Source organism: Rhinoderma darwinii, chromosome 6, assembly GCF_050947455.1.
Source record: "Rhinoderma darwinii isolate aRhiDar2 chromosome 6, aRhiDar2.hap1, whole genome shotgun sequence".
Taxonomy (NCBI): Eukaryota; Metazoa; Chordata; class Amphibia; order Anura; family Rhinodermatidae; genus Rhinoderma; species Rhinoderma darwinii.
In genome coordinates, this window is record NC_134692.1 from 110,262,983 (window position 1) to 110,275,130 (window position 12,148).

At 44.7% G+C, this 12,148-nt stretch overlaps 1 protein-coding gene across 12 annotated transcripts in view; it reads left to right on the forward strand.

Annotated features, from left to right (window-relative positions):
* The window catches only part of CLEC16A (C-type lectin domain containing 16A), a 327,820-nt gene that overhangs the window by 127,494 nt on the left and 188,178 nt on the right, over positions 1 to 12,148 (forward strand). The window lies entirely within an intron of this gene.

The window sequence follows — 12,148 nt, forward strand, 5'->3', positions numbered from 1 at the left end:
GCCATACACATTATGAATACTGATGGTTTCCCCTGCATGCTCCATCACCAGATGCATCCAACGACCCTCGTCATCCCGCTCCTGGGACACCAGCGTAAACGCAAAATTTTTATGTACCAAAATTATAACTCCCGCCTTACCCTCCCTTGCCGACGAGCCAAAAACCTGACCCACCCATAATTTTTGCAAATACTTAAACTCCGGCTCGGTAAGGTGAGTTTCCTGCAATAGGGCCACATCTGGGTGCAATCGTTTCATGTGTCGCAAAAGTTTGGTCCGTTTCTGTGGGGATCTCAGCCCTTTAACGTTCCAAGAGACTATTTTCATGTTATTGGGCCGTGTATAAGATGAGCTAAAGTGCCTAAAAGTCGTGCTAAGTTCGGGGAGTCAGATCCGTCCTTTTCCAAGAGCCATGTATAAACATTAACAACATAACCAAAACCCAGCTTATAAGCCAGAACCAAACTCCATGTCAAGGCCAACCGGCCCTTATCTAACAAAACCATAAAATCACTTACGGCAAGGGTTAGCAACCCCTTAATACCCACTGGTGTACGTGACTTCACTTTTTTCTGTTATGTCAAAACACGCCCCTCCCTCCCCCTCCCCCCCAGCCTGCATATATGGCTCCTTCCATGAGGAAGTAGCACCTGCCCTTGCCACCTCATTACCTCTTTTTCGCCTGTGCACACTTTTATACATTCCCATATCGTCAATTTAACAGCCTAGAGTCCGTTTGGATTATATCCTCACATATCCACATGAATCTTGCTTCGCCTCAAGGTTTCCCTACCTCCTTTTCCCAGATCTCCTGCCACAATTTCCCCCAGTCCGCCATCTGTGGCAGATATAACTAATCCCTTGCGTGTGGGAGGCATTGTATCATTCCCGGTCGATCCCGCCCACAAGGAAAAATCTCAGAGCCTGATCTAACTCCCTCACTAATCCCCTGTAGTGAAAATGCAGGGAAATACCAGCATGCATACATTTCAACCTTGTAACATTGTATCATTCTAACAATAGGTCAACTGTTGACCGGTACAGAGTACCGTATAAGACCGCCAAATATCTCCCTCAAAACTTTCAAATTATCTGTAAACTTATCTGTAACCGGTCGGAATCTGCAATTGGTCTACAGCGTCCACAAAATCATCCTCACATCAGCTTAAATAAAATGTGCTGAAAAGGACTTCATCCGTCAATCAGGAGACGTGGATCGGGTGCGGTCCCGCGTTCGCCTCTGCAGTTTCGGAGAGTCCCCTCCATTTCCGGCTCGACCCCCCCCCCCCGGGATCTTCCAGGTGTGGGCATTAAAGCTTCTGCCCAGGTTCGCTCCATATTTAGTCGGTTCCGTTTGGCTTCTCTCGACTTGCGATTTGGACTGTGTACTGGACTGTGACGCTCCTCTTGCTGGGGTCTGTGCCTACAAAGCTCCGTAAGTGCGTCCTCCGCTTCCTGTGGCGTGGTGAAAACCTTGTTCCGCCCGTTCTCTTGAAACACCCGCAAGATGGCTGGGTACTGCAGGTTAAAGCGTATTTTCGCTTGGAACAGCGCGGTGCAGATCTTGCTGAAAGCCCGCCTTCGTTTTGCAACCTCTGCTGAGAAATCCTCAAAAAGTAGCACTTTCATGCCCATTATTTCCAAAGGACGCGATCTGCTGCGGAATGCTTTCATGAGTGCCACCTTGTCATTGTAGTCCAACAACTTAAAGATTACTTGTCTGGGACGTAGCGAACTGTGGTCGTCTGTTGCTGGGAGGTTTCTGGGGTCCGGCCCCACTCTGTGCGCCCTCTCCACCCGGCAGGGACGGGGAAGACCTAAAGCCTCTGGCAATGTCCTCTCACACACTCGCTGCAAATCAGAAGATATCACCGCTTCTTTCAGCCCCACCTGTCGCAAGTTGCTCCTCCTGGAGCGGTTTTCCAGATCCTCCACCTTGTCCCCCAACTGCGTAGTAACAGACAGCACCCCTCTAAGTTTGGATTGCAGATGCTCATTTTCATCCTCCAGCAGCGTCATACGCTGTTCTAACTCATCAGCTCTGATAGTGACTTGTGCCAGCTCCGCATGCACGCGGTTTAGGGAATCTTGCACCGTTTTTTCCAGCGCCTTTTGCAGTTCTGGCGCTATCTGTTTGGCTACTTCACGGGCCAGGGCTACATAATCAATGGCTGCAGGAAGAGCGGACATTATGTGTTCTGTCGGGCTTGAAAGCTGGGACTGATGGTGCTGCAGCTCATCTTCCTGTGTGTATAGCAGGGTCGGAGTGGCGGGAAGCGCCGCCATCTTACCTCCCTTTACCACGGCCGCGGCTGAGTCTTCCATGGCTGGCTTCTGCGCGCTTCTGAGGAGGTACCTGTCCATACAGGCACCACCGGTGATGTTTCCGTGTGCAGGGCTGGTGACTTCACCGCTGATTGTCGTCGCCGAAGCGACTATTGCGAGCAAACAGGCTGGACGGGAGCGGGAGCTCAGTCACTCGCGTCCTGTATCCCCAGCGCCGGAACCGGAAGTCAGCTTTTTTTTTTTAATCAATTGACCAAATACAACGTGAATGAACAGAAGAGAAATCTAAATCAAATCAATATTTAGTGTGACCTCCCTTTGCCATCAAAACAGCATCAATTCTTTAAGGTACACTTGGTTGGATTTTGTAGGATTATAGTCAGGTGTATGATTAACCAATTATACCAATCCGGAGATAATGTTAATCATTTTCATATGTAAGTTGAAACACACTAATTGTAACAAACTGCTGTGTAGTAGGCTTAAAACTGGGTGAGGAAAAGCCAAACTCTGCTACAGAGGTGAGGTTGTGAAAGACCGTTTCATGCCACAGGTCCACCATGGCAAGACTGAGCACAGCAACAAGACACAAAGTAGTTGTACTGCATCAGCAAGTTCTCTCCCAGGCAGAGATTTCAAAGCAGACTAGGGTTTCAAGATGTGCTGTTCAAGCTCTTTTAAAGAAGCACAAAGAAATGGGCAACGTTTGGGGACCGTAGACACAGAGGTCGACCACGGAAACTCTGTGCACCAGATCAAAGACTCTCTTCCCTTCGAAATCGGAAGAAGTCTAGCAGTACCATCAGCTCAGAACTGGCAGAAACTAGTGGGACCCAGGTACATCCATGTACTGTTAGGGTATGTTCACACGGCTTATTTTCGGCCGTTTTTCGGGGCGTAAACGGCTGAGAAATCTGAACAGAATGCCTCCAAACATCTGCCCATTTATTTCAATGGGAAAAACGTTGTTCTGTTCTGACGGGCCGTTTTGAAAAACTGGTCACTTCTTGGGACATTTTTCATAGACTCTATAGATAAACGGCTCCAAAAACGATGGTAAATGCAGCGAAAAACACCAGTTGCTAAAAAAAAGTCTAAAAACCAGGAGCTGTTTTCCCTTGAAAACAGCTTCATATTTTCAGATGTTTTTGGTTAAGTGTGTGAACATACCCTTAGGATTCTGGCCAGAAGTCGTCTTCATGGAGAAATTGCAGCCAAAAAGCCATACCTTTGACGTGGAAACAAGGCCAAGAGACTCAACTGTGCACAAAAACATAGGAATTTGGTTGCAGAAAAATGGCAGCAGGTGCTTTGGAGTGACGAGTCCAAATTTAAAATATTTGGCTATATCAAAACGCAGTTTGTTCATGGAAGGGCTGAAGGGCGGTACATTAATTAGTTTCTACAGGGAACAGGGAAGCATGAAAGAGGTTCCCTGCAAGTTCGGGGCTGGATTTCCGCAAACGGAGTTTGGGATTTGGTCGGGATTAATGGTGGCTTCGATGCTGAAATATACAGGCAGATTCTTATCCATCATGCAATACCATCAGGGATGCATCCGATTGGCTTCAAATTTGATCTGCAACAGGACAACGACAACAAACATAGAGCCAATGTTAAGAACGGTCTTCAGCGGAAAGAAGAAAAAGGAGCACTGGAAGTAATCTGGCCCCCACAGAGCCCTGAGTTCAACATAGAGTCTGTCTGGGATTACATGAAGAGACAGATGGATTTGAGGAAGTCTACATACACAGAAGATCTGTGGTTAGTTCTCCCAAGATGTTTGCAACAACCTCCCTGCCGAGTTCCTTCAAAAACTGTGTGCAAGTGTACCTAAAAGAATTGATGCTGTTTTGAAGGCAAAGGGTGGTCACACCAAATATGGATTCAATTTAGATTTCTCTTCTGTTCATTCAATTTGCATTTTAAGTGATCAACAAAAACTATTAAAACTTCTGTTTTTTAAAGCAACCCTACTTTGCAGCCCTTTTTTCACAACTGCCTAGAACTTTTGCACAGGTGTGTGTGTGTGTGTGTGTGTGTGTGTGTGTGTGTGTGTGTGTGTGTGTGTGTGTGAAAATAAAAAATCACCAGCCTAATGTTTTATTGGTCCCCCCATGTGCTGTCAAAGTCGCTCTGACCTATTGAGGCGTGGACTCCACAGGACCTCTGAAGGTGTCCTGTGGTATCTGGCATCAAGACTTTAGCAGAAAATCTTGTAAGTTCTAAAGTAGGGCCTCCATGGATTGGACTTTCCAGCAGATGCTCGATTAGATAGAATTTGGAAACCAAGTCGCCACCTTTAATTTTTGCAGTGTGGCAGGGCAAATTACCCTGCTGAAAATGGCCATTGCCATAGGGGATAGCGATTGCAATAAAGGGGTGTACTCTGCAACAATGTTTAGGTAGGTGGTATTTGTCAAAACAACATCCACATAATGCCAGGATCCAAGGTTTTCCATCAGAACATTGCCCAGCGCAACACACTGCCTTTGTCAGCTGGCTGCCTTTCCATAGTGCATGCTGGTCCATCTCTTCCCCAGGTAAGCGACGTGACTTAATTGACTGTCCACATGATGTAAAATAGAACTTGATTCATCAGACCAGGCCACCTCCTTCCATTGCCCCATGGTCCAGTTGTGATGCTCACGTTCCCATTGTAGCTGCTTTCGGCGCTGGGCAGGGGCAGCATGGGCACTTTGACTGGTCTGCGGCTACTCAGCTCCAGATACAGTAAGCTGCAATGCATGGTGTTCTGACACCTTTATTTTATAACCAGCATTAACTTTTTCAGCAATTTGTTCTACAATCGCTCTTCTGTGGGAACGTACCAGACAGGCTTACCTTTGCTCCCCACACATATCAATGAGCCTTGGGCGTCCATGAACCTGTCACCAGTTCACCAGTTGTCCTTCCTTGGACACTTTTGCTAGGTACTAACCACTGCATATTACCACAAGATCTGCCGTTTTTGGAGTTACTCTGATGGAGTCGTCTAGCCATCACTATTTAGCACTTGTCAAGTCGCTCAGAACCTTATGCTTGCTCGTTTTTTCTGTTTCCAACTAGGGATGCACGATGCATTGAAACTTCGATACTGTTTCTATACTGTGCACCCCCAAATGGTTCGATACCGTTATTTCATGTATTTCGATACTTGGCTGTGCGGCCGCACAGCTAAGTATTGTAACACATGAATGTATGAGAGCGGGGCTGCGGCTGTGTAATACCTGAGTCTGAGAAGTGCGCACTGTCAGGATGATGCGATGCGGCCAGCGCTGCACTAATGAGCGGCGGCACGGAAGTCAGAACATGGCGGGCGCACTGCAAAACACCCCCATGTTCTGTATTCAGTGCCTGAACCGCCGCTCATTTGTGCAGCGCCAGTCGCATCACCACATGCTGACCGCACGCGCACTAGTTGTCAGGAGCGGGGCAATGGCTGTATTACACAACCGCAGCCCCGCTCTATAACGGCGGAGATCAGAGAAACCTCTCATCTCCGCCGCTATTCCCCTGAATGCTGCGATCAAACTTGCAAAGACTGCGGCATTCAGGGGTAAATGAGGAGGGGGGGGATGTCCCTTGGATCGCATCACAGGAATCCCTGTGACGCGATTGAGGGACATACTATATATGGGCAGACAGCCCAGGGTCCATTGAAGGACCCCAGGGCTGTCTTACCATATTTCCTGTTGTTAGGGCATACTTAGTACACAGGCAGTTGTTAGGACATACCTATCAGTATATAGATATATGCCAGTACATTAAAGTTTTAAAAGAAAGTAAAAACAAAGTAATATTAAATAAAAAAAATATACACATACACCTTTTTTACAATAAACATTAAAATAAGTCTCCATACATAAAATATACACATATTGGGTATTGCTGCGGGCGTAATAACCTTCCCAACAATTTTTGTGCGTCATTTATGATGTGTACGCTGTAAAAAAAAAAAAATAAACACTGCTTTCTTTCACTTATTGTGGGGCACAAGGTGTGATTAATTTAACCTCCATGTGGCTCACATTAATAGTAATTAACCCCATCATGTACCTTACACATTAACCCATTATGACTGAGAAACATGATGGGGTTAATTACTATTAATGTGAGGCACATTCAAAATTCATCACACATCGCGCCTCCTATCAGAAAATGGAAGAAACGTCTTTTTTTAATTTTTATATATTACTGTTGGCAAAGTATCGTTTTGTTATCAAAATCGCAATACTACACGAAGTATCGGTATCGAAGTCCAAATTCTGGTATCGTGACATCCCTATTTCTAACACCTCTTCAAGAACTGACTGTTCACTTTTAACCCCTTCCAAACATTTGTCGGAAGTATACGTCATGGAAGGCCAGTGCTTCCCACAAATTGTCGTATACTTCCGACAAATGGGTGGCACCGGCTCAGAAGCTGTCGGTGCCATCATCCCCGGTTGTCCGCTGTATTTTACAGCTGACACCCTGCTGTAATGGTGGGGAACAAAATTAGCTCTCATCCGTGCCATTAACCTCTTAGATGTAGCGATCGAAAGCGATCGCTGCATCTTAGTGGTTGACAGCAGATTGGCCGCTCTGCCCTGCAATCGCAGGGCTGCCGGCTGCTGTTATGGTAGCAGGAGGCCTAACAATGGCCTCCTGCTCTGCCGTTACAGAAGCCGATTAGGCCCCGCCCGGAGGCGAAACCTAATCAGCTTGCTCTCAGTGAATGACTGACAGATCTAATACATTGCACTAAATAGATAGTGCAATGTGTTAGGCCCTACGATGTAAAACTAAATAACTATGTCAGAGTTGCTGTTTTTTGGTCACCTAGCCTCTCAAAAAATAGGATAAAAAGTGATCAAAAAGTTGCTTGTCCCCCAAAATGGTACCTATAATAAAAACAGCCCTCCATACCACTACGTCTATGAAAAAATAAAATTAGTTAAGGCTTCAATAAGTCAGGAAATAAAAAAATAAAAAAAATGCAATTGTGCAGGCCCGAGGGGAACATTTCTTCTGTTTCAAGAAGCGATTTATCAAGGCTCTAAAATTAAGGAACCAGGAAGGGGAGAGCCCAAACATATTTGCTGGAAGCGAGGGTGCCTGTGTTATACCAGGACAACGCTTTCCCAGTAAAATTCCCCAAACTGCAAAAGTGCAGAGTGTGGACCAAAAGGGGTATAAGGAAGGACCATTTATTAAACCCCAAACAAAACTACTACCAAGCAAAATCCACGCTCCAAAAGCCAAATGGTGCTCCCTCCCATCTGAACCCTACAGTGTGCCCAAACAGCAGTTTACTTCCACATATATGGCATCACCATACCCGGGAGAACCCGTTTAACAATTTTTGGGGTGTGTGTGTCTCCAGTGGCACAAGCCGGGTACTACATATTTGCCATTGAAATAGCATATCTAGGGAAAAATTTATATTTTTCTTTGCACCATCCGCAGCGCAATCATTTATGGAAAAGATCTATAGGGTGAAAATGCTCACTACACCCCCTTAATGAATGCCTTGAGGGGTATAGTTTCCAAAATTGGGTCACTTCTCCGGGGTTTCTTTTATTATTTTAGATCAGAGCCTCTGCAATTGTGAACCAATACTTTGTAAGTCGCCAAATTAGGCCTCAACATCGCATGGTACTCTTTCACTCCTGAGCCTTGTCAAATGTCCAGGCAAAAGATTAGGGTCACATGTAGAGTGTTTCTAAAACCGGGAAACACAGCATAATAATTAGAGAGCTGTCTTGTTATGGTGGCACACGCTGGGCACCTCATATTGGCAACTCTGCAACACTAATTTCTGCAAAACACCTGCGGGGTTAACATGCTCACTACGCCCCTAGGTGAATACCTTGAGGGGTATAGTTTCCAAAATAAGATCACTTCTGGGTGGTTTACACTGTTTTGGTCCCACAGGGTCTTTGCAAATTCTACATAGCGATAGAAACCAATCCAGCAAAATCTACACTCCAAAAGCCAAATTACGCTCCTTCCCTGCTCAGCCCTACTGTGTGCCCAAACAGCAGTTCATGACCTCTTATGGGGTATTGCCATACTCGGGAGAAATTGCTTAACAAATGTTGTGGTTCTTTTTTTCCTTTATTTGTTGAGAAAATGAAAAATTTTGAGCTAACGATACGTCTTATTGAAGAAAAAGGTTTGTTTGTATTTTCACTGCCCAATTCTAATAAAATCTAGGAAACACGTGTGGGGTAGTTTCCTAAATGGAGTCACTTTTTGGGCGTTTTCCCTGCTCTGTCTCCTCAGGGGCTTGTCAAATGCGACATGGCCTCTGCAAATCATTCCTGCTAAATTTGAGCTCCAGAAGCCAAATGGCGCTCTTTCCCTTCTAAGCCCTACTGTGTGTCCAAACAGCCGTTTATGACCACATGTGGGGTATTGTTCGGGAGAAATTGCTTTACAAATGCTGCGGTGCTTTTCTCCTTTAGTCCTTGTGGAAATGAGACAGTCACGAGAAAACAATCTCCAAATTGCTTGGATAGGTAAAAGCAATCCGAAGTTATTACAACATAATGTGAAACACATGTCAGATTTGAAAAATGTCAGGAAGGTCAAAAGTTACCAAAGCGGGAATGGGTTAATGATGACCGGTTCATTTATGTTTATACACCAATGTAAACCACATACATGCACAAATTTACACACACACCCCAACTCGTGCCTCGTGCCAAATGTGATAAAAGTACAATATTACCCTGAAGGGTTTAGTTTGAGGTATTTTATGTGATGCTAATGCCGCACTGGAGTACTATTTATGTCTTCACGTGTTGTAACACTTTTTTTGTACTGGAACTGCTGTAACCTGTTTTATGTTGGCTGCAACCGAACATCCTTTCACTTAGCTTCATAAACATCGGCTGTTGATTTATCCTTTATATCTGAACATTAATAGGTTTAGAAACTTTTTTTATTTTTGGCAACTGTAGAAGTAATTTATGACATTTTACTCTAAACTTTTGTCAGGATTTCTGTTGTGATTGCCAGCTTCTGAATCCACACCATTGTTCTTGGATGAAATATAAAAAAAATTAGACTACACCCCTCTCTGCTTCAGATTAAGGCCCCACTTGACCCTGCTGCAATGCGGCCGAAAACCGGTCTTGCGCGCTGTTTGGTGCAGTTGTCAAATTGCTTGTTAATAGCAGCGTGGTGTTGCGTGTAAAACTGGTTACCTGCAAAATCCCTTATGGCCACACAACTTTGCAGGTAAACTACAGGTTTAACTGCAACATTGTGCGGACTTTAACAACCAATTTGAAAAACCGCACCTTACACCGTGCGGTCGCATCACGGCCGGGTCAGTGCTGCTCCGTGGGGCCGATCATTGACGCTCGTTTCCAATCATTGGCAGCGATTTAGCCAACAAACGAGCAAGGCTCGTTCATTGACTGATTGGATCTTTTATGCTGCCAAAAAGAAATGGTTGTTTGTCAGCAGCACATTTTCCTGAGTAAACAGGGGTTGTGCTGCTGACCATATGCAAACGGTACTGGGATAAACTATTGTATTAACCATTGTTCGTCCCCATACTCCCGAGCACTGCTCTATGTAAACGGAGCAAACCAGCGCCGATTGACATGCTGTTATTAACGATTGTTAATTACCAGGCAGAGAATCTGCCCGTGTAAAACCACCTTGGTTAAACCATATTGTCACGCTGCGGGGTGTGGATGTCACGATGCGGGGTGTGGACCCACTGGGCCGTACCGCGTAGCGGGGATGGCAGCTGGCCAAACCGGAAGGTACACAGTTCAATGGTTCAGTGAGAGTACCTGAGGCAATCGTAGGCAGTGGCGAGGCGGACACGTCCAGAACCAGGCGGTGGGAAGTCGTTCGGTGAGGCATAGCAGGGTAGCGTAGACTGTAGCACAGCACGGCAATAGCACTAGGTAGCACGGATACGGGATACGGAATACAGGAGCAAGGTACACTGGGAGGCTGGAAAACACTGGGAGACCATAAGCAAGACGAACAACGGGAAAACTAGCAACGCTCTGGCAAAGGGCAAGAGGGCAGAGCCCTTTTTATAGCCCAGGGCATCCTGGGCCAGATTACAGTTTTTACAAAAACGTGCGCACTGGCCCTTTAAGGCCGTGCACGCGCGGGCGCGCGCACCCGCCGGAGACACTCGGAATCCGGAAGAGAGTGCCGGCGCCTGACTGGGGGACGACGCTGCAGCCAGGTAAGCTGTCGGGGTTAACGACCGATCGACGGGCCGTGGCCATAGACGTTACACATATATTGTACAATCTTACTGCCCTATATACCAATGGAACAGATTATTGCACCAGTTTAGAGCGCTTCTAGGGATCAGACGGGCATGAGAATTTTTCTGCTGCCATGTTGGGAAATTCTTCCTGTGACTACCCATAAAAGTAGGAAATCACTAATCTCTTTGCTTGAAGAGACCTCTCACCATTTGACGTGCTCAGGCCAAAACTGCAAAGAGTTGGGGGGGAATTTATTAAAACTGGCTTTTCATACGCCATTCTTAATCTGAAACACGCTGAAGTAAGATGCACCTGATTTACTTAGTGGCTCATGCTGTTCTTTTGTCAGAAACTCAAATCTAAGCCGGCTATGAGCTGGTGTAGATTTGCCCTATAATTTTCACTTGTTTCTGGAGTATATTATAGTAAATTTGATGGGTCATGGGTCCTGCCTTTCCCGCTAAGCCCAGCTCATTTTTTGTGAAAGTGGCAGAGGCGGTGTGCAAAAATGTTGTGACTTTTTTATTTTTTTAAATTTATTTTTTTAAAGAGTTAAAATTTCAATTGTGAGACTTTCTTCATAGATTTTTTTTTTTTTTAAGATCTCCGTACACGTGATAAATGTCTCTCCTACTACAGGCTGCTGTAAAACAGTCGTAAGGAAGCTGGGTGGAGTAGTTCCCATAGCGACTTATCTGTCTGCTGCTCTAGTTTTTCAAAGGGCATCTGAAAAAGGAAGGTTGAATCTGATTGGTTGCTATGGGCAACTGCTCCACTTTGGCCTTGTATTAGTTTTGATAAATCTCCCCCAATATTCTGTCTTTAAAACTTTTTGATAAATACATTCCACGTAAATATATTTCCAAAAATGATGTCCCAGCCACGTGAGGTACTACTTATAATTTTAATGTGCAGCAAAAAGTGAAGAGCCCTAACCTGTTCCCTAAGGCCCCACAAGTGTCAAGAACAAGTGGCCACCCCTTGCCGAAGCTTCGAGTGACCTCTCTGGTGATGCTCTGATAACTGCCTGGATACTATTTGAACACAGGCTAATGTATGGGCATTTATATATATTCCAGTACATTAAAGTAAAAAATCTAAATGAAAGGTCCTCCTATAGGGTTAAAAAAAAAAAGAGGAGAAAAAAATTTAATATAAAAGTAATGTTTAAAAAAAAACACATGCAAGTTTTTTTTTGTTTGTTTGTTTTTTACAATAAATGAACTTTATTAAATATTCCCAAAATATAAAAATATTTGCTATACACCTCACCGTAACAACCTGTACAATTTATCATAATTTATGAGGAACGCTGTCTGCCGTAAATAAAAAAACGCAACGGCATTGCATTTTTTTAAAAACATTTTTGCCAAAGTTAAAAATGAATTTAAATTAAACACAAATATTTATTTTCCCGAAAATTTGCACCTGCATTAAGAAAAACTTGTCCCGCAGGAAAACAGCCTAATACAGCTGCGTTGAAGAAAAATTCCCGGCTATGAAAAATGTAGATCTACTTCTGCGATAGTGAAGCGAAGTGACATCGTTTATAAATGGCCAGTTCTTCACTGGGGGAAATATTCTATATATATATTCCAGAGCAACAAAAATGTAGCTGGCTTAGAACA